The 23,325-nt window shown below is 44.8% G+C and overlaps 1 protein-coding gene across 1 annotated transcript in view; it reads left to right on the top strand.

The window, feature by feature from the left end:
• The first annotated feature begins 1,530 nt into the window (after window positions 1-1,530).
• The window catches only part of LOC112238616 (protein phosphatase 1 regulatory subunit 29-like), a 150,152-nt gene continuing 128,357 nt past the window's right edge, over window positions 1,531-23,325 (top strand). Inside the window, exon 1 of the mRNA XM_042316243.1 lies at window positions 1,531-1,615. The gene's annotated coding sequence lies outside the window, so the exon portion shown is untranslated. The remainder of the gene's footprint in view (window positions 1,616-23,325) is intronic.

Here is a 23,325-nt window from a genome sequence, read left to right as displayed (position 1 = left end):
GAGCTATTGAGGGGTGAGGTAGGTTGGGGAGTGGGGGTATTGAAGGCTGAGGTTGTATACAGTATGAAACAGAGCTATTGAGGGGTGAGGTAGGTTGGGGAGTGGGGGGATATTGAAGGCTGAGGTTGTATACAGTATGAAACAGAGCTATTGAGGGGTGAGGTAGGTTGGGGAGTGGGGGATATTGAAGGCTGAGGTTGTATACAGTATGAAACAGAGCTATTGAGGGGTGAGGTAGGTTGGGGAGTGGGGGATATTGAAGGCTGAGGTTGTATACAGTATGTAACAGAGCTATTGAGGGGTGAGGTAGGTTGGGGAGTGGGGGTATTGAAGGCTGAGGTTGTATACAGTATGAAACAGAGCTATTGAGGGTGAGGTAGGTTGGGGAGTGGGGGATATTGAAGGCTGAGGTTGTATACAGTATGAAACAGAGCTATTGAGGGGTGAGGTAGGTTGGGGAGTGGGGGATATTGAAGGCTGAGGTTGTATACAGTATGTAACAGAGCTATTGAGGGGTGAGGTAGGTTGGGGAGTGGGGGGTATTGAAGGCTGAGGTTGTATACAGTATGTAACAGAGCTATTGAGGGGTGAGGTAGGTTGGGGAGTGGGGGATATTGAAGGCTGAGGTTGTATACAGTATGAAACAGAGCTATTGAGGGGTGAGGTAGGTTGGGGAGTGGGGGATATTGAAGGCTGAGGTTGTATACAGTATGTAACAGAGCTATTGAGGGGTGAGGTTGGTTGGGGAGTGGGGAGTATTGAAGGCTGAGGTTGTACACAGTATGTAACAGAGCTATTGAGGGGTGAGGTAGGTTGGGGAGTGGGGAGTATTGAAGGCTGAGGTTGTACACAGTATGTAACAGAGCTAGAGGGGTGAGGTAGGTTGGGGAGTGGGGAGTATTGAAGGCTGAGGTTGTACACAGTATGTAACAGAGCTATTGAGGGGTGAGGTAGGGTGAGTCAGAAAGGGATTGAGTTAGGGTGAGGGCAACAGAGGATTAGTCAATGCACCCACCTCCTCTCCAGGTGCTAGGGGCTCTCTGCATTGCTGAGTGAGTGGAATACCAGATTTACCTGATAAAACCCATAAAACCACTCTGAGGAATGACTAGTTTGATTGTGTCAAAGTGAGATGTGTCTAAGACATTACATTTGCAGACAAATAAGATATATTCATTGACATTAGCCTACTGTTCATTTATAGTAGGTCTAGTTGTTGTTATGTTAGTAGCAAATAGCCCAGTCAGTGGCGGTCAGTGCCGTTTATGATGGACATGGACAGACAGTGGCACATTCAAATACGCCTTACACACTCTTGACAGCATCTAGCTTCTCTAGGCTGTAATCATTAGTCCAACAGTTGCAAACAGAGGATGATGGTCCTCCCCTTCCTCCTCTGAGGAGCCTCCACTGAGCCCATTGCAATTCAATCTAAGCAGGAGTGGCATTACCTCCACATAGAGGTCCCTCTCTCTCTCTGTCGCTCTCTCTATCTCGCGCGAGCTCATCACTCGCGCGCTGTGCAGCTGAACTACGGCGTTGGCAGAGAATATAAAAAAATGTGCCTCTTTGCTTCAAGCGTTGGAAGAATATTTTGGAACGGAAATCAGAGGAGGTACTGTAATAATTTGTTTACCTTTCAAGCGAATGTGAATTATTTTGTAAATGGCATGCTCCTGTAGTCGCATAGTAATGAATAGTTCAGAGGGAAACGGATCGATGGTACCGGGCGAATGCTGTTGCTTGCAGAGCAGCCACCTGCGCTAAACATAAGCTCTGCGTTGTCTGTCTATCGACGCAGCAGCACGAGTAGACGACATGGTTCTGTAGGCAAAGCCTACTGCTTTCAATAGCCGATTTTGTGCTGGTGATTGTGTTGTTAGTTTTTTAAATGTTGGAATTCAGGTTGATGATGTAGGCTATAATTAGTGGAGGACGCAATAGCCTAATGGAAACATTGCCTATTTGAGTTACAGTTGTTGGATATGTTTGTGCGGCGATACATCTATACGAAACATTATATGTGTTCAGGCTGCTTGGGAAAAAGAATGAGAAAGACCGTGTCGGTCGATAGATCGACGGTTGGGATGGACAGATGTGAGAGGGGGATTTGGAGGGAGGGGGGAATCACGCGGGGATAATACTGTGACGTTCTGCATGTGATGTGTTCTCTAGACAAGTTTGTGTTATATATTTCTTTCTCTCTCTCTCTCTCTCTCTCTTTTCTCTTTCTCTCTCTCTCTGCATAACGCAAGGCTGACAGGCTGTCACAAGCAAGCGTGTGCACGTTGGATAATATGGATTATATGAGAAAGTATTTAAGAGTATTGGCTGAACAGCATTGGTTGTACGTCTTGAAATAATACTGAAAATGTGTCTGCGACGCGTGTGAGTGTGGAGGCTAAGGGGGGAGAGAGAGCGAGAGAGAGAGATGGCTTGGTATTAGCAGATGTTGACACACCACGGTGTCCCCTTCTTCACCGTCTGCCATTTGGAAGTTAAGACACCAATCACACTCCCGACCGACAGTGAAAACAATTCACCCGCCCACATGTTTCCCTGAACGGATGGCATGAGTAGTGAGCTGAACGCAGAACTCTGATTTGTTATAATCAAAGACATACAGATGAATCATGATCACTGCACTGAGTTTTCATTAGGCTGCCTAGTTCTCATTTCTGTATATCTAGTCTGTTTTACAGTTACTTCTTCAAGTTATCTTAATCGAGATGATATCTATTTTACTAGGTATATTATCAGTCTTCACTGTGAGAATATCCCATTGGGCACACAGTGGCTGAATCAACGTTCTTTCCACCATTTCATTGAAATTAGGTTGAACTAACGTGGAATAGAAGTTGAATTGATGTCTGTGTCAAGTGGGATCTTTATGAGAGAGAGTTGCATGCTGAAAAAGGCTAATGCGGTCTGTCAGCACCATGGACAGTGCATCATGCTGATTCAGCAGGGATCACGATAGGGAAGGCTATAGCAGGTTAAAACATGATGGTGCTTGTACAGTATCCAGCCCTCCAGAGTTATTCTGCAGAGTTACCTCCAGAGTTTTCAGGAGCGTCAGGTGCGGTGCCTGGTTGGAACTAAACCTTGCAGCACTCCAGACCCGGGTCAACCCAGGGTTACCTATGCTACCCCCTGCTCCAGCCCCTGATCATGACCCATCCACTCTGGTGAATGGACCATAGGCCAGAGGGCTTTGGCTTTTCATCCAGTCAGCCAGTGTTGAATGTTAGGCCCATTAGCTTTTTATGACCCCAAAATGCAGCCAGACAGGCCCCTACGAACAAGGCTAACATAACCACATAGATAGAGCCCCCTACGACCCTGCTAACATAACCACATAGATAGAGCCCCCTACGGCTCTGCTAACATAGCCACATAGATAGAGCCCCCTACGACCCTGCTAACATAACCACATAGATAGAGCCCCCTACGGCTCTGCTAACATAGCCACATAGATAGAGTCCCCTACGACCCTGCTAACATAACCACATAGATAGAGCCCCCTACGGCTCTGCTAACATAACCACATAGATAGAGCCCCCTACGGCTCTGCTAACATAACCACATAGATAGAGGCCCCTACGACTCTGCTAACATAACCACATAGATAGAGTCCCCTACGGCCCTGCTAACATAACCACATAGATAGAGCCCCTACGGCCCTGCTAACATAACCACATAGATAGAGTCCCCTACGGCCCTGCTAACATAACCACATACATAGAGTCCCCTACGGCCCTGCTAACATAACCACATAGATAGAGCCCCTACGGCCCTGCTAACATAGCCACATAGATAGAGGCCCCTACGGCTCTGCTAACATAACCATCATAGATAGAGTCCCCTACGGCTCTGCTAACATAACCACATAGATAGAGTCCCCTACGGCTCTGCTAACATAACCACATAGATAGAGCCCCCTACGACCCTGCTAACATAACCACATAGATAGAGCCCCTACGGCTCTGCTAACATAACCACATAGATAGAGTCCCCTACGGCTCTGCTAACATAACCACATAGATAGAGTCCCCTACGGCTCTGCTAACATAACCACATAGATAGAGTCCCCACGGCTCTGCTAACATAACCTCATAGATAGAGTCCCCTACGGCTCTGCTAACATAACCACATAGATAGAGTCCCCTACGACGGCTCTGCTAACATAACCACATAGATAGAGCCCCTACGGCTCTGCTAACATAACCACATAGATAGAGGCCCCCTACGACCCTGCTAACATAACCACATAGATAGAGTCCCCTACGGCTCTGCTAACATAACCACATAGATAGAGTCCCCTACGGCTCTGCTAACATAACCACATAGATAGAGGCCCCTACGACCCTGCTAACATAACCATATAGATAGAGTCCCCTACGACCCTGCTAACATAGCCACATAGATAGAGCCCCCTACGGCTCTGCTAACATAACCTCATAGATAGAGTCCCCTACGGCTCTGCTAACATAACCACATAGATAGAGTCCCCTACGGCTCTGCTAACATAACCACATAGATAGAGTCCCCTACGGCTCTGCTAACATAACCACATAGATAGAGCCCCTATGACCCTGCTAACATAACCACATAGATAGAGCCCCTACGACCCTGCTAACATAGCCACATAGATAGAGCCCCCTACGGCTCTGCTAACATAACCACATACAGTCCATTCGGAAAGTATTCATCGTGACTACAAAATATCTCAAAAGTTACCAGTAAACTTTGCCAAAACATTTCAAACTACTTTTGTAATTCAACTTTAGGTATTTTTTTATGTAAATAATCGATCAAATTGAAGATGGGATGATCTGTGTTCAATACAGGAAGAAAACAAACTGTAGCATGCTTTCTGGTCACGCACCTCTATCCAACAGTACACTTCAAGTGACCCTCGTTCAAGATGGCCATACTTCTTCATTACACAAAGGAATAACCTCAACCAATTTCTAAAGACTCCTGACATCCAGTGGAAGCTATAGGAACTGCAAGAAGGTCCCTTAGAAATCTGGATTCCCAATGAAAACACATTGAAAAGAGAGTGACCTCAAAAAAAATACATCTGAATGGTTTGTCCTCGGGGTTTTGCCTGCTAAATAAGTTCTGTTATACTCACAGACATGATTCAAACAGTTTTAGAAACTTCAGAGTGTTTTCTATCCAAATCTACTAATAATATGCATATCTTATATTCTAGGGACGAGTAGCAGGCAGTTGAATTTGGGCATGCATTTCATCCGGACGTGAAAATACTGCCCCCTGTCACCAAGAAGTTAATAGACAAAAAATGTGCTTTTCTTTCAAAAACAAGGACATTTCTAAGTGACCTAAAACTTTTGAACGGTAGTGTAAATATATAACGACAGAATTGCTTGATGATAGGTGCCAGTTGTTTACTGTCAAGCCAGACAACATATTATAGCAACTTTGGTTTTAGAAGTGGGGGGTACATAATTTTTATTTTTTACTTAAATTCTCTATCCAGTCGGATAAACACGCCAAACCGCTCAGAGGTGTCCGCATGGTCCTAAAGCACAATGTTGCCTCGTTTTGTATCACATTCCAATGATAAAACTGGGGAGGCCAAAAATGCAATTTCATAATGTGGGGGACATGTCCCCCATCCCCAGTGAAAGTTGTGTCCCTATATTACAGATATATTTCAGAGATGGAATGTAAATATTTCATTGATATATCAAGACCCTGAGAGCAATTAGGAAAAATATTTTTTGACATTTCTATTAAGAACAATCACAGTAACGGTAATACAAATTAGACAGCAGTGTGACATGACCTGACAATAATTACAGGTGTTACTGGTGTTGTCGAGAACTGCTACCCACGCACCGTGAGGTGATTCAAAGTGTGTGTGTTGTGTGTGTGTGTGTGTTTGAATTCCTTCCCGTCCTACACACACTGAGTAGTGATTGCGTGTGCCGGTGACATTCCCAGTCTGTTGCAGTAATTGAGGTCTGATTGAGTAATAGGTGGTGTGTGTGTTAATGTGTGTGTGTGTGACTGTGTGCATGTGTACACCATACATGCATCTGTGTGATCTGTGTGAGTGTGTCTTTGTGTGTTTTTATGTCAGTGTGTGTGTGTGTGTCTGTGTGCATGTGTGCACCGATGCATGTGTCTGTGTGAGTGTTTGTCTGTGTGATTATGTGAGTGCGTGAGTGAGTGAGTGAGTGAGTGAGTGTGTGTCTGTGTGAGTGTGTGTGTGAGTGTGTGTGTGTGTGTTACTGTAGCTTAGGAGGTCTGATTGAGTTGCTAGTGGTCTGGTGATTGAGGTTGGTAGTGGGAGGTGTGACAGACAGCCTGTGTGCGGAGCCACTATCTGTGTCCGTGTAAATGTGTGTGTGTGTGTGTGTGTGTGTGTGCGTGTGTGCGTGTGTGTGTGTGTGTGTGTGTGCACCAGTCCTGTCACCGGTGTGCCACAGTGCTTATACTGGTATGTTGGTAGAGACGATGAAGTGGTGTTTGTTGTGTGAGAGTGTGTGGGTTGTTGACAGGAAGGTGTTAAGGTTGCCTACTGGTAGCAGACTGGTGACAACACTCCGACCCTGTCCAAGTCTGGCACAAAGACTTGTATGTGTGTTTCTGTGTGTAGGTATGTTTGAGTAAGTGAATTTTTGTGTGTGTGTGTGTGTGTGTGTGTGTGTGTGTGTGGAGGAACCCTGTACAAGTCTGGCACAAAGGCTTGTATGTGTGTTTCTGTGTGTAGGTATGTTTGAGTGAGTGAATGTGTGTGTGTGTGTGTGTGTGTGTGTATCCGTCCATGTCTGAGGATGTCAGGAGAGGATGTCAGGAGATGACGTGCAAACCGGCCACTAGGGGCAACAGTGAGAGCTGTTACCTTCAAGTAGGTTTTGGTTTTGCTAGGGCGTTGTGGGCGTAAGCATCTGCCTCTGGTTCCAATGCTTGCATGTTCAATTCCAGCAATAAAAGTTGTTTTTTGATATTTTTGTTTAAAGCCTATCCCAAACCTTAATCCTTACCTTAACCATTTGGAGTTAATGCCTAACCTTAAGAATTCAGAGTTAATGCCTAAACGTAACCTTGGAACAATATAGAGAAGTAACCAAACTTTTTGAAATTTGGCGTTTGGAACAACTTAGAAATGTGACATTTGAGAAACATGGATGAACGTCTAATTCTGACGTGAGACTGTGAGATCTTGTTGGTGTCAAGAGGGGGCACCATCTGGCATCCTCTCTGCTCCATGCCAGCTACTCCTCCTCCACTCCTCCTCCTCCAATGAGGAGAGGGAGATAGAGAGGGAGGGGAGGGTAGAGAGTGAGGAGAGAGGGAGAGAGGGAGAGAGGAGAGGGTACAGAGCGAGGAGAGAGGGAGGGGAGGGTAGAGAGTGAGGAGAGAAGGTGGGGAGAGTAGAGAGTGAGGAGAGAGGGAGAGAGGAGCGATGAAGGGGAGGGTAGAAGTAGACCATACTGTATTTGTGAGGTTGTGTAGATGGATAGAACAATGGAGAGGGAGAGTTAGTGGTATTTCTAGAAATCTATTTCCCTCTGCCATTTTTGTAGCGCCTCTGTCGCATTTTCCACTGACTGTCCTGTACACAGTGCACAAAACACACTCAAACAAACACATATGAGCATGCAAACATAAATCTACCGACACACCCACCCAACGCATGCATGCATGCACGCACACACACACATACACACAAGCAGAGGGGATTTTGGAATAATGCCTTGGGTTTTTGTACTGCCCCAGTTTCGTTTGGCATCTGTGCTGCACACTCATCTCTCTCTCTCTCTCTCTCTCTCTCTCTTCACTCTCTCTCTCTCTTCTTTCACTCTCTCTTTCTCTCTCTTCTGCTGTCAGACGCAGATGCACACACACAGACACACACATATTGGTATCTGTGCCAAGATCTGGGCATAAATATTTTAGCCCTGTCACCCACAGCAGCTGGGATTGCACTGTAAACATAATCTCTGTGTTTCTGCATTTGTACTGTATCCGTGTGTGTGTGTGTGTGTGTGTGTGTGTGTGTGCATGTGTGTGTGTGTGTGCATGTGTGTGTGTGTGTGTGTGTGTGCTACTACAGTCCCTCCAGAGGAGAGGAGTTTAGCTCCTTCATTCTATCTAAGCAGACTGGTATTGTCCAACTGTAGTTGTAATAAGACAGAATGACTCTTCTCCCCTCAGTGGGTTTGTATGCGTGTCTGTATGTGTGTGTTCAAACGTGTCTATATGTGTGTGTTTGCGGTTTGCATTTGTGGTGTATGTGTGTTTGTGCAGGTGTGCATATCTGTCAGTATGCATGTGTGGTGTGTGTGTGTTTTAGTTTAATATATTGTAATTCAGAGTGCTTTATAATGACATGTGTAAGGACTTAAGTGGTTTTGTTTAGATGTGAATTTTCCCTTGCATGTTCATGGACTTCTAACTCTCTAAATGTGAGATGTTGACTAAACTTTGACGAGTACAGCAGTAACCAATATGTCCTAATTTCATAGATTTGAGTAGACATTCAGCAGCTTGTTACCAGGGTATTCATTAGGCACCAAAACGGAGAAAAAACTGACTGAAGGTTTACCTGCACTTGACCAATCAGAAACACTTATTTTCATTTTCTGTTGCAAAATGTTTTGAAACCTTTTTCTGTTTCGTGCCATAATGAGTACAACCCTGTATGACAACAAGTTCACATCTTGACAACTATATCAAAAGAACAGACACAGAGAAAGGCTTAGATGACAATACACATTTAGTTAGCAATACAGAACAACTGGCAACAGGGGGCAGTTAAAATGTTCCAAACACCTGTTTTGACCTAGAAAATACCCTCACACTTTATACAGATTCTCTACAAAACTTTGCCATAAAATTGAATGGGAATTGAGAGGCTGTCACATTCATTTTGATATTGTTAGTAAGTTTATCTTTTCCGCCCATTAGGGCTAATTCAGATAGAGACACACACACCAGCTAACACAATCTGTTGAGCCGCCACACAGACGGATCTGTTTACACAGAGTTCTGACTTCACACCACTACATCTTCATTGTTCCTAACAGGGAAAACATCTGTGTACCAAGGCCCATACCCAAGTGGACCTCTAGACCCTACACCCTTTGCACTTGAGATTAATTGATTGATATAAGCAATATGGGGACTGTTCTACCTTGCCTATTAGAGGGCAAAGTGGAACTATTACCAAATTGATTGCACCTGTTAAATCATCTCAGATTTCCACAAGTGCATAGACCATAGAGTCTAGCTGTCCATTTAGGATTGGGCCAAATACAGTCAGTGGCCAAAACGCACATTAAATATCACTCTTAAACCATGGAGAACCATGGTCTCTGTGCTATTAGTGACATTTGACATCCCTCTAACACAGAATCAGTCAGTTCTCAACAGCTAGTTTTAAGAAGTAGTCCCTCAAGAAGGAGAACCATAGAATTCAGGTCCCCGGTGCAACAAATGGTTGGAAAACAGTGGTAGTGGTAACGCTCAGAGACACTGACAGAGAGAGAGAGAGAGAGAGAGAGAGAAGAGTGAGAGAGAGAAGAGAGAGAGAGAGAGAGAGAGGAAGAGAAAGAGAAAGAGCGAGAGAGAGAGAGAGAGAGAGAGAGAGAGAGAGAGAGAAGAGTGAGAGAGAGGAGAGAGAGAGAGAGAGAGGGAAGAGCGAGAGAGAGAGAGAGAGAGAGGAAGAGAAGAGAAAGAGGGGAAGAGCGAGAGAGAGAGAGAGAGCGAGGAAGAGAAAGAGAGGGGAAGAGCGAGAGAGAGAGAGGAAGAGAAAGAGAGGGGAAGAGCGAGGAGAGAGCGAGGAAGAGAAAGAGAAAGAGCGAGAGAGGAGAAGAGCGAGGAAGAGAAAGAGAGAATGAGAAAGAGAGGGGAAGAGCGAGAGAGAACAAGAGAGAGAATGAAAGAAAGAGAGAGAATAGAGAGAGAAAAGAGAGAGAAAAGGAGAGAAATGGAGCCCAATGGGATGTCTTGAGTTGTAACAGCTCACCTCCTGTGCGTGGGGATTGGCTACTTGGCAGATCTATACGCCCTGTGGAGAACTTTACAGTACACAATGCAACAAAAGCCCAGCCAACCATGGGCCTTAGCCTGGCTAGCCTCTACATCAACCAGTCATCTGTTGTTTATCAGAGACCAGACATGAGTTCTGCTTGGCCACCTGCTTGTGTTTTCCATTTATCCTGAACAACAATCCTTCATGCAAGGTGTGCTTGTGCTGTGTTTTGGCTCTGCATGTGTTCGGTGTTACTCTGTTGATCCCAGATCTATTTGTGCCGTCTTGCCAATGACCATGCGAGTTGGCAAGACAGCACAGACAGATCTGGGACCAGGCTACGTTTGTGTGCGTCTAAGTAGACTAGTGCTGATCCCAATTATTCGACTGGTCGATTGTTTGGTTGATAGGCTGTTGGAGGACCAATATTTTCTTGTCAAGCAGTAGCAAATATATACAGTATATACATGGAAAGAAAATATCAATGCAACATGTAAAGAAAAATAGTGTTGGTCCCATGTTTCATGAGCTGAAATGAAAGATGCCAGAAATCTTCCATACGCACAAAGAGCTTATTTCTCTAAAATGTTTTGCACAAATTTGTTTACATCATTGTTGGTGAGCATTTCTTCTTTGCCAAGATATTCCTTCCACCAGGCAGGTGTGGCATATCAAGAAGCTGATTAAACAGCATGCTCATTACATAGGTGCACCTTGTGCTGGGGACAATAAAAGGCCACTCGAAAATGTGCAGTTTTGTCACACAACACAATACCACAGATGTCTTTTGAGTGAGCGTGCAATTGACTTGATGACTGCAAGAATGTCCAGCAGAGCTGTTGCCAGAGAATGTAATGTAAACTTAATGTAATAAGCCACCTCCAACGTCATTTTGGAGAATTTGGCAGTATGTCCTACCGGCCTCACAACCGCAGTCTACGTGTATGGAGTCGTGTGGGCGAGAGATTTGCTGATGTCAATGTTGTAACCAGAGTGCCCCATGGTGGTGGCACTGTTATGGTATGTGCAGGCATAAGCTACAGAGATACCCTGACAAGATCCATTGTCATGCCATTCATCCGCCTCCATCACCTCACCTCATGTTTCAGCATGATAATACACGGCCCCATGACGCAAGGATCTGTACACAACTCCTGCAAGCTGAAAATGTCCCAGTGCTTCCACGGCCTGCATACTCACCACACGCCACCCATTGAGAATGTTTGGGATGCTCTGGATCGATGTGTAGGACAGCGTGTTCCAGTTCCCGTCAATATCCAGCCACTTCGCACAGCCATTGAAGAGGAGTGGGACAACATTCCACAGGCCACATTCAACAGCCTGATCAACTCTATGTAAAGGAGATGTGTCACTCTGCATGAAGCAAATGGTGGTCACACCAGATCCATGCCCCTCCCCTTTTTTAAGGTATCTGTATTCCCAGTCATGTGAAATCCATAGATTAGGACCTAATGAATTTATTTCAATTGACTGATTTCCTTCTATGAACTGTAACTCAGTCAAATCTTTGAAGTTGTTGCATGTTGCATTTACATGTTTGTTCAGTGTACACAGTATATATACAGTATATATATATATATATGGCACACGAGACACCAGTCTTATTCACGCCCATCTCAGGGAACTATCCATTGCTGAGGCTGAGACGAATCCATTGCGTAGGCCACGGGGATGGTACAGTCCAAGAAGAAGGGGAATGTGGCTAAGATGCACAATGCACGTCTCTCTCCACAATGTGCCAATTTGTGCACATTCATTGTTTTAAAACTTAATTGTGTGAATTGTTTTCGTTTGATTGTTAGTGTCTATCAATCCCCCATTACATATATCACCACTAGTACATTTACTGTTAATTCCTATAATTTATCTACAATGTTTGTTTAGTTACTTTAATTTCTGTTAATGCATTCAATATATGATTTATTATTCCAGTCTTTTACCGTACTAATTGTCGGTGTGAATACTTTGTTTGCAGAGTGCACAACCTATGCTACACATTTTGGTTGACTTTATTCCATTTACCACTTTTGTCAATTTATTCAGTGTCTTTTGTTTGGAGCCTCCTGTCAATGTTGAGTAAGGACGCGCACCTGAGTACGCATAGAAGTACGCCTATAGGCTGCATGGCCTGCAAATGTAGGCATATAAATGTGGCCATTTGGGGATCTGATAGTATTTCTGATTGGCTTAACAAACCACCACTAATGAGCTGTGGAGCTTCTCAAAGTAATGTTTTCTTCACCTCAAACAGGAAGCAAACAAAGTCTGTTTGTACATGACAATAGTTCCTCGATGTACAGCGCATTCGGAATGTATTCAGACCCCTTGACGTTTCCTACATATTGTTACATTACAGACTTGTTCTAAAATAGATTTTTTTTAAAGTGTCCTCATCAATCTACACACAATACCCCATAATGACAAAGAGAAAATACAAGTGAATATATTGATAAAAGTCACTTTATCAAAACTTCAGGCCAGGGTAAACTTACACAAAACACAGCCATTAGTTGTTCCTAAATGTGTTTCTAAAATCCCATATGGGAAAAATGAATGGTGGAAAAATGATTGGAACCATTTCCCTGTTTGAGCACTAGGTTTTATGGGAATTATGACACCTCCACTGTGGACTCATAGGGTGTGTCTATATATGGAAAAATACCTGTTTTAAAAAGCTTAGTTTAAAAAACAAAAGATAAGCAACATTTTGGGTGTATGTGTATGTGGGTGAGTAAAGAGAGAGGGTTCTTCAACCCTCAATTTGAGGTCCAGGTCAGATATAATGACCCCCAGATAGGAGAGGGGAGATATAGAGAATATGGGTGAGGGTGGGGGAAGAGGGGTGAGGAAGGGGAGACATAATGATGCCCTTCAGACATCAAATCAAATCAAATTTATTTATATAGCTCTTCGTACATCAGCTGATATCTCAAAGTGCTGTACAGAAACCCAGCCTAAAACCCCAAACAGCAAGCAATGCATGGGGAAAAACACGGTGGCTAGGAAAAACTCCCGAGAAAGGCCAAAACCTAGGAAGAAACCTAGAGAGGAACCAGGCTATGTGGGGTGGCCAGTCCTCTTCTGGCTGTGCCGGGTGGAGATTATAACAGAACATGGCCAAGACTTTCAAATGTTCATAAATGACCAGCATGGTCAAATAATAATAATCACAGGCAGAACAGTTGAAACTGGAGCAGCAGCACGGCCAGGTGGACTGGGGACAGCAAGGAGTCATCATGTCAGGTAGTCCTGAGGCATGGTCTTAGGGCTCAGGTCCTCCGAGAGAGAGAAAGAAAGAAAGAGAGAAAGAGAGAATTAGAGAGAGCATACTTAAATTCACACAGGACACTGGATAGGACAGGAGAAGTACTCCAGATATAACAAACTGACCCTAGCCCCCCGACACATAAACTACTGCAGCATAAATACTGGAGGCTGAGACAGGAGGGGTCAGGAGACACTGTGGCCCCATCCGATGACACCCCCGGACAGGGCCAAACAGGAAGGATATAACCCCACCCACTTTGCCAAAGCACAGCCCCCACACCACTAGAGGGATACCTTCAACCACCAACTTACCATCCCGAGTATAGCCACAAAGATCTCCGCCACGGCACAACCCAAGGGGGGAAGCCAACCCAGACAGGAAGATCACATCAGTGACTCAACCCACTCAAGTGACGCCCTCCTAAGGACGGTATGAAAGAGCCCTAGTAAGCCAGTGACTCAGACCCTGTAATAGGGTTAGAGGCAGAGAATCCCAGTGGAAAGAGGGGAACCGGCCAGGCAGAGACAGCAAGGGTGGTTCGTTGCTCCAGAGCCTTTCCTTTCACCTTCACACTCCTGGGCCAGACTACACTTAATCATATGACCCACTGAAGAGTAAAGTAAAGACTTAAAGGTTGAGACAGAGTCTGCGTCTCTCACATGGGTAGGCAGACCATTCCATAAAAATGGAGCTCTATAGGACAAAGCCCTGCCTCCAGCTGTTTGCTTAGAAATTCTAGGGACAATTAGGAGGCCTGTGTCTTGTGTCCGTAGCGTACGTGTAGGTATGTACGGCAGGACCAAATCAGAGAGATAGGTAGGAGCAAGCCCATGTAATGCTTTGTAGGTTAGCAGTAAAACCTTGAAATCAGCCCTTGCCTTGACAGGAAGCCAGTGTAGGGAGGCTAGCACTGGAGTAATATGATGAAATTTTTTGGTTCTAGTCAGGATTCTAGCAGCCGTATTTAGCACTAACTGAGGTTTATTTAGTGCTTTATCCGGGTAGCCCAAAAGGAGAGCATTGCAGTAGTCTAACCTAGAAGTGACAAAAGCATGGATTAATTTTTCTGCATCATTTTTGGACAGAAAGTTTCAGATTTTTGCAATGTTACGTAGATGGAAAAAAGCTGTCCTTGAAACAGTCTTGATATGTTCTTCAAAAGAGAGATCAGGGTCCAGAGTAACGCCGAGGTCCTTCACAGTTTTATTTGAGACGACTGTACAACCATTAAGATTGATTGTCAGATTCAACAGAAGAGTTTAAAAGTAGAAAGTTTGCAGCCATCCACTTCCTTATGTCTGAAACACATGCTTCTAGCGAGGGCAATTTTGGGGCTTCACCATGTTTCATTGAAATGTACAGCTGTACAGAACTTGTCCGTGTAGACCAATTTGGGTTTCCAATCTCTCCAAAAGAATGTGGTGATCGATGGTATCAAAAGCAGCACTAAGGTCTAGGAGCACGAGGACAGATGCAGAGCCTCGGTCTGATGCCATTAAAGGTCATTTACCACCTTCACAAGTGCAGTCTCAGTGCTATGATGGGGTCTAAAACCAGACTGAAGCATTTCGTATACATTGTTTGTCTTCAGGAAGGCAGTGAGTTGCTGCGCAACAGCCTTTTCTAAAATTTTTGACAGGAATGGAAGATTCGATATAGGCCGATAGTTTTTTATATTTTCTGGGTCAAGGCTTGGCTTTTTCAAGAGAGACTTTATTATTGCCACTTTTAGTGAGTTTGGTACACATCCGGTGGATAGAGAGCCATTTATTATGTTCAACATAGGAGGGCCAAGCACAGGAAGTAGCTCTTTCAGTAGTTTAGTTGGAATAGGGTCCAGTATGCAGCTTGAAGGTTTAGAGGCCATGATTATTTTTTATCATTATGTCAAGAGATATAGTACTAAAACACTAAAAGACATTCTGAATCAACTGTGACAATGACACTCGCAAGACCTATGGATGTCCTCAGGGCAGTGTGTGTGTGCATGAACATGTACTTTTGTATTTGTGTCCTATTGCAGCCTATGTGCTATGTTTGTGTGTCTGTCTACTGCCTATACCATACAGCAGGTTACCTATGTCAGTACTGTGGCACGGCTGAGTGATGCATGTGTATACAGGATGTATCAGCCCAGAGAGCTACAATCACGTCGTTTCTGTCTGGATTTCCTGCATGATTCAGCCAGTCATCCAGCAGTGTGTTCATTCTCTGCTCTCTTATCCCACACCTAGAGCTCCATGATCAAGCAAATACCAGGAAACAAGCTGTGGGCATCAGCTAATCAATAGCAAAACAAATGGCTTCTATCTCATGAGTCAATATCGACTCGGACATATCCTCCTTAACACTTAACACAAAGTCTAAAGCTAAGTTTTCAGACTGCAGTCATTTCATTTCATTTAAACGAACGAACGCACACACATGCACACACGTACACATGCACACACGTACACATGCACACACGTACACATGCACACACGTACACATGCACACACGTACACATGCACACACGTACACATGCACACACACATACATACGCAGGCCCCCCTGATCCTCGCAACCCCTCCCACAACCTCTCCACTCCCTGACACCCCAAGGGTACAGTATGAATTCAATAACACTGACACTTAATCTAACATTGGGTGCACTACAAAGGCAGCAAGGATCGTGGCGGGCCTGTTAGAAAGCCTGATTTATGTGTTAAATGCACACTTCTTTTATCCACTATTGAAGCATTGACATCATTAGCAGAGAGTACATAGCCTTGGGAAAGAAAAAAGGGAATGTGTGAGATGAGAAGTTAACTGTTGGAGTTAGAAGGAGAGTTGGAGTTCTTGGAGCTTTGAACATGACACCCTCTCTTATCTATAGAGACTAGCATGCCCTACTGATCTGAAATGGCTTCCTCTCCTTGTCTCCTCACTCTCGCTGCCATTAACTTTACAGTATGTAGCTGGAATCATAGATTACAGTACATGGTCACACTCTATGGAAAGTTACATAGTTAGCATGTAGTTATGTAACCCAGGTCCTGGAGTGCCGCAGTATGTGCAGGCTTTTGTTCCAACACAGCTCTAGATTGAAGACCCAAGATTAATTTAGATCCTCCAGGACCTTCACAGAGTTATCCACCCTGTGGTAATTAGATTCTTCAAGAGTTATCCACCCTGTGGTAGTTAGATCCTCAGAGTTATTAATCCTGTGGTAGTTAGATCCTCCAGAGTTATCCACCCTGTTGTAGTTAGATCCTCCAGAGTTATTAATCCTGTGGTAGTTAGATCCTCCAGAGTTATCCATCCTGTGGTAGTCAGATCCTCCAGAGTTATCCACCCTGTGGTAGTTAGATCCTCCAGGACCTCCAGAGTTATCCACCCTGTGGTAGTTAGATCCCCCAGGACCTCCAGAATTATCCACCCTGTGGTAGTTAGATCCTCTGAGTTATCCACCCTGTGTTAGTTAGATCCCCCAGGACTTCCAGAGTTATCCACCCTGTGGTAGTTAGATCCTCCAGGACCTCCAGAGTTATCCACCCTGTGGTAGTTAGATCCTCCAGGACTTCCAGTTATCCACCCTGTGGTAGTTAGATCCTCCAGGACTTCCAGTTATCCACCCTGTGGTAGTTAGATCCTCCAGGACTTCCAGTTATCCACCCTGTGGTAGTTAGATCTTCCAGGACTTACAGAGTTATCCACCCTGTGATAGTTAGATCCTCCAGGACCTCCAGAGTTATCCACCCTGTGGTAGTTAGATCCTCTGAGTTATCACCCTGGTTAGATCCTCCAGGACTTCCAGAGTTATCCACCCTGTGTTAGTTAGATCCTCCAGGACTTCCAGAGTTATCCACCCTGTGGTAGTTAGATCCTCCAGGACTTCCAGGACCACCCTCCTCCAGGACTTCCAGTTATCCACCCTGTGTTAGTTAGTTCCTCCAGGACTTCCAGTTATCCACCCTGTGGTAGTTAGATCCTCCAGGACTTCCAGTTATCCACCCTGTGTTAGTTAGTTCCTCCAGGACTTCCATAGTTAGTGTTAGTTATTCCACCCTGTGTTAGTTAGATCCTCCAGGACTTCCAGAGTTATCCACCCTGTGTTAGTTAGTTCCTCCAGGACTTCCAGTTATCCACCCTGTGGTAGTTAGATCCTCCAGGACTTCCAGTTATCCACCCTGTGTTAGTTAGTTCCTCCAGGACTTCCAGAGTTATCCACCCTGTGTTAGTTAGATCCTCCAGGACTTCCAGTTATCCACCCTGTGGTAGTTAGATCCTCCAGGACCTCCAGAGTTATCCACCCTGTGGTAGTTAGATCCCCAGGATCTCTAGAGTTATTCACCCTGTGGTAGTTGATCCTCCAGGATCTCTAGAGTTATCCACCCTGTGGTAGTTAGCTCCTCCAGGACCTCTAGAGTTATCCACCCTGTGTTAGTTAGATCCTCCAGGACTTCCAGTTATCCACCCTGTGGTAGTTAGATCCTCCAGGACTTCCAGAGTTATCCACCCTGTGGTAGTTAGATCCTCCAGGATCTCTAGAGTTATCCACCCTGTGGTAGTTGATCCTCCAGGATCTCTAGAGTTATCCACCCTGTGGTAGTTAGATCCTCCAGGACCTCCAGAGTTATCCACCCTGTGGTAGTTAGATCCTCCAGGGTCTCCAGAGCTATCCACCCTGTGGTAGTTAGATCCTCCAGGATCTCTAGAGTTATCCACCCTGTGGTAGTTAGATCCCCCAGGATCTCCAGAGCTATCCACCCTGTGGTAGTTAGATCCTCCAGGATTTCCAGAGTTATCCACCCTGTGTTAGTTAGATCCTCCAGGACTTCCAGTTATCCACCCTGTGGTAGTTAGATCCTCCAGGACTTCCAGAGTTATCCACCCTGTGGTAGTTAGATCCTCCAGGATCTCTAGAGTTATCCACCCTGTGGTAGTTGATCCTCCAGGATCTCTAGAATTATCCACCCTGTGGTAGTTAGATCCTCTGAGTTATCCACCCTGTGGTAGTTAGATCCTCCAGGACTTCCAGAGTTATCCACCCTGTGTTAGTTAGATCCTCCAGGACTTCCAGTTATCCACCCTGTGATAGTTAGATCCTCCAGGACCTCCAGAGTTATCCACCCTGTGGTAGTTAGATCCTCTGAGTTATCCACCCTGTGGTAGTTAGATCCTCCAGGACTTCCAGAGTTATCCACCCTGTGTTAGTTAGATCCTCCAGGACTTCCAGAGTTATCCACCCTGTGTTAGTTAGATCCTCCAGGACTTCCAGTTATCCACCCTGTGGTAGTTAGATCCTCCAGGACTTCCAGAGTTATCCACCCTGTGGTAGTTAGATCCTCCAGGATCTCTAGAGTTATCCACCCTGTGGTAGTTGATCCTCCAGGATCTCTAGAATTATCCACCCTGTGGTAGTTAGATCCTCTGAGTTATCCACCCTGTGTTAGTTAGATCCCCCAGGACTTCCAGAGTTATCCACCCTGTGGTAGTTAGATCCTCCAGGACCTCCAGAGTTATCCACCCTGTGATAGTTAGATCCTCCAGGACCTCCAGAGTTATCCACCCTGTGGTAGTTAGATCCTCCAGGACTTCCAGAGTTATCCACCCTGTGGTAGTTAGATCCCCAGGATCTCTAGAGTTATTCACCCTGTGGTAGTTGATCCTCCAGGATCTCTAGAGTTATCCACCCTGTGGTAGTTAGCTCCTCCAGGACCTCTAGAGTTATCCACCCTGTGTTAGTTAGATCCTCCAGGACTTCCAGTTATCCACCCTGTGGTAGTTAGATCCTCCAGGACTTCCAGAGTTATCCACCCTGTGGTAGTTAGATCCCCAGGATCTCTAGAGTTATTCACCCTGTGGTAGTTGATCCTCCAGGATCTCTAGAGTTATCCACCCTGTGGTAGTTAGCTCCTCCAGGACCTCTAGAGTTATCCACCCTGTGTTAGTTAGATCCTCCAGGACTTCCAGTTATCCACCCTGTGGTAGTTAGATCCTCCAGGATCTCTAGAGTTATCCACCCTGTGGTAGTTAGATCCCCCAGGATCTCCAGAGTTATCCACCCTGTGGTAGTTAGATCCTCCAGGATTTCCAGAGTTATCCACCCTGTGTTAGTTAGATCCTCCAGGACTTCCAGAGTTATCCACCCTGTGGTAGTTAGATCCTCCAGGATCTCTAGAGTTATCCACCCTGTGGTAGTTGATCCTCCAGGATCTCTAGAGTTATCCACCCTGTGGTAGTTAGATCCTCCAGGACCTCCAGAGTTATCCACCCTGTGGTAGTTAGATCCTCCAGGGTCTCCAGAGTTATCCACCCTGTGGTAGTTAGATCCTCTGGAGTTATCCACCCTGTGGTAGTTAGATCCTCCAGGACTTCAGAGTTATCCACCCTGTGTTAGTTAGATCCTCCAGGACTTCCAGAGTTATCCACCCTGTGTTAGTTAGATCCTCCAGGACTTCCAGTTATCCACCCTGTGGTAGTTAGATCCTCCAGGACTTCCAGAGTTATCCACCCTGTGGTAGTTAGATCCTCCAGGATCTCTAGAGTTATCCACCCTGTGGTAGTTGATCCTCCAGGATCTCTAGAATTATCCACCCTGTGGTAGTTAGATCCTCTGAGTTATCCACCCTGTGTTAGTTAGATCCCCCAGGACTTCCAGAGTATCCACCCTGTGGTAGTTAGATCCTCTGAGTTATCCACCCTGTGTTAGTTAGATCCCCCAGGACTTCCAGAGTTATCCACCCTGTGGTAGTTAGATCCTCCAGGACCTCCAGAGTTACCCACCCTGTGGTAGTTAGATCCCCAGGATCTCTAGAGTTATTCACCCTGTGGTAGTTGATCCTCCAGGATCTCTAGAGTTATCCACCCTGTGGTAGTTAGCTCCTCCAGGACCTCTAGAGTTATCCACCCTGTGTTAGTTAGATCCTCCAGGACTTCCAGTTATCCACCCTGTGGTAGTTAGATCCTCCAGGATCTCTAGAGTTATCCACCCTGTGGTAGTTAGATCCCCCAGGATCTCTAGAGTTATCCACCCTGTGGTAGTTGATCCTCAGGATCTCTAGAGTTATCCACCCTGTGGTAGTTAGATCCTCCAGGACCTCCAGAGTTATCCACCCTGTGGTAGTTAGATCCTCCAGGGTCTCCAGAGCTATCCACCCTGTGGTAGTTAGATCCTCCAGGATCTCTAAGTTATCCACCCTGTGGTAGTTAGATCCCCCAGGATCTCCAGAGCTATCCACCCTGATTAGATCCTCCAGGATTTCCAGAGTTATCCACCCTGTGTTAGTTAGATCCTCCAGGACTTCCAGAGTTATCCACCCTGTGAAGATCCTCCAGGATCTCTAAATCCACCCTGTGGTAGTTGATCCTCCAGGATCTCTAGAGTTATCCACCCTGTAGTTAGATCCTCCAGGACCTCCAGAGTTATCCACCCTGTGGTAGTTAGATCCTCCAGGGTCTCCAGAGCTATCCACCCTGTGGTAGTTAGATTCTCCAGGATCTCTAGAGTTATCCACCCTGTGGTAGTTAGATCCTCCAGGATCTCCAGAGCTATTCACCCTGTGGTAGTTAGATCCTCCAGGATTTCCAGAGTTATCCACCCTGTGGTAGTTAGATCCTCCAGGATTTCCAGAGTTATCCACCCTGTGGTAGTTAGATCCTCCAGGACCTCCAGAGTTTTCCACTATGTGGTAGTTAGATCCTCCTTTGTGCTCTGCTATACGGTATGTCCCTGTCTGTCTGCTAACATGGTGCGTTGGAATGTTATTCAGTCAGAGTACCTGTGTGTGTGTGTGTGTGTGTGTGTGTGTGTGTATGTGTGTGTGTGATACAGTATGACTATGAGAAGAGGATTCTCCAGCTAGCTCCCTATTCTCTCTTGTTCCATTCCACAACGTTCCCAGGAGACTGTCTGACAACTTCTAGTAGTACAGTGGATGTCCACTTGAGGTCTAAGGGCCCAGGGCCAGGTTTCTACTAAGCTAAGTTATGGAATTGTTTTAAGATGGTCAATCCAAAGATGATTTAGCTATTTGATTTAGAAGTTTAGGACCCTTGTCAGTAATAAAAATACAACAAAAGAATTTGATTACATTGATTGAATTTGGTTTTACTGCTATTAATCCATAGAAATACATTGAATACAAAATGTAGATATCAAGATCTTAAACAGACAGATTTTGATGGGGATTTTTGTATTATGCTAATTAGATTCCCACAGTGGACAGACATCAACTCTAGTAGTAAAGTGGATGTCCAACTCAAACATTATAGGACATGTGTGTGTTTGTGAGTGTGTGTGTGGGTGTGGGTGGATGCGTGCGTGTGTGTGTGTGTGTGTGTGTGTGTGTGTGTTAAATTTAAATTGCTGTAATTCTGAGAAAGTATTGGTAGGCTTAGCTTAATTCTAGAAGGTGTTGGTAGGTATTGGTAAGCTTAATTCTAGAAGGTGTTGGTAGATATTTGTAAACTTAATTCTAGAAGGTGTTGGTAGGTATTGGTAGGCTTAGCTTAATTCTAGAAGGTGTTGGTAGATATTTGTAAACTTAATTCTAGAAGGTGTTGGTAGGTATTGGTAAGCTTAATTCTAGAAGGTGTTGGTAGATATTTGTAAGCTAATTCTAGAAGGTGTTGGTAAGCTTAATTCTAGAAGGTGTTGGTAGATATTTGTAAGCTTAATTCTAGGTGTTGGTAGGTATTGGTAAGCCTAATTCTAGAAGGTGTTGGTAGATATTTGTAAGCTTAATTCTAGAAGGTGTTGGTAGATATTTGTAAGCTTAATTCTAGAAGGTGTTGGTAGGTATTGGTAAGCTTAATTCTAGAAGGTGTTGGTAGATATTTGTAAGCTTAATTCTAGAAGGTGTTGGTAGATATTTGTAAGCTTAATTCTAGAAGGTGTTGGTAGATATTTGTAAGTAATTCTAGAAGGTATTGGTAGATATTTGTAAGCTTCATTCTAGAAGGTATTGTTAGGTATTGATAGGCTTAGCTTCATTATAGAAGGTGTTGGTAGGTATTGATAGGCTTAGCTTCATTCTAGAAGGTGTTGGTAGGTATTGATAAGCTTCATTCTAGGTGTTGGTAGGTATTGATAAGCTTCATTCTAGAAGGTGTTGGTGGTATTGATAAGCTTCATTCTAGAAGGTGTTGGTAGGTATTGATAAGCTTCATTCTAGAAGGTGTTGGTAGGTATTGATAGGCTTAGCTTCATTATAGAAGGTGTTGGTAGGTATTGATAGGATAAGCTTGGTTGGAGATAAAATTGCAGTGACATCTGATATTTATAATGATTGGTTACAATTAAACATCAAAATGTATGGCTATTTAGACAGCCTGCCAGATTGTTGAAACAATTTGCTTTCCAAATTGTCGCCATAAGATTCAGTTCCAACTAAAATGGACAGGAAAATCAATAGGCTGTGCCTTGCCACTAGCTATATTTAAATGCTGTGTTATCCACAACCAACAGATATTGTGTTAATGTTTCAGAAGATACTATAATGTAATAACCACGGAATAATGTCAAAGCAATACTAGATTGATACAATATTGTTTTCCTTCCTGTCAGCGCTCTGGATTCTGATTCTGCCACTCTCCATGGTGCTGAAATTGATGCTATTTGCTTGTATGTCACAAGAGTAGAAGGTCTGATGGTGCTAAAGTAAACAGTCACAACACCATAGCAAGGAGACAGCCTACACTGTGACTGCCCTGTCAAGGCCTGTGCATCTGGGAATGTTTGTTTGTAAGTCAGAGGCGTAATCTATTTACTGAGAGTGTCTGAGGCAGGATTGGTTATCTCCCCTGTCCTCATCTACCCCATACCCCATGGCAGTCCGCAGTCCTCCCCTTCATCTCCCCTATTTTCCCCAATCTCTCCCCATAACTCTCCCCCTCTCCCCTTTCTCCCCCTGACTGTGGCTGCCATTCAGATAATGAGATCACCATGGCGATATCTGTCTGTCACCACAGAGTTGTTTGTGGTTGATGTAATGTAAGCTTTTTCTCCTTAGTTACAGGGCTTCTTGTGAGAATACAGC

This window comes from Oncorhynchus tshawytscha, unplaced genomic scaffold (genome assembly GCF_018296145.1).
Source record: "Oncorhynchus tshawytscha isolate Ot180627B unplaced genomic scaffold, Otsh_v2.0 Un_contig_1164_pilon_pilon, whole genome shotgun sequence".
Lineage (NCBI taxonomy): Eukaryota > Metazoa > Chordata > Actinopteri > Salmoniformes > Salmonidae > Oncorhynchus > Oncorhynchus tshawytscha.
The sequence above is the reverse complement of the archived record's forward strand: the minus strand, read 5'-3'. Positions and strand labels throughout refer to the sequence as shown.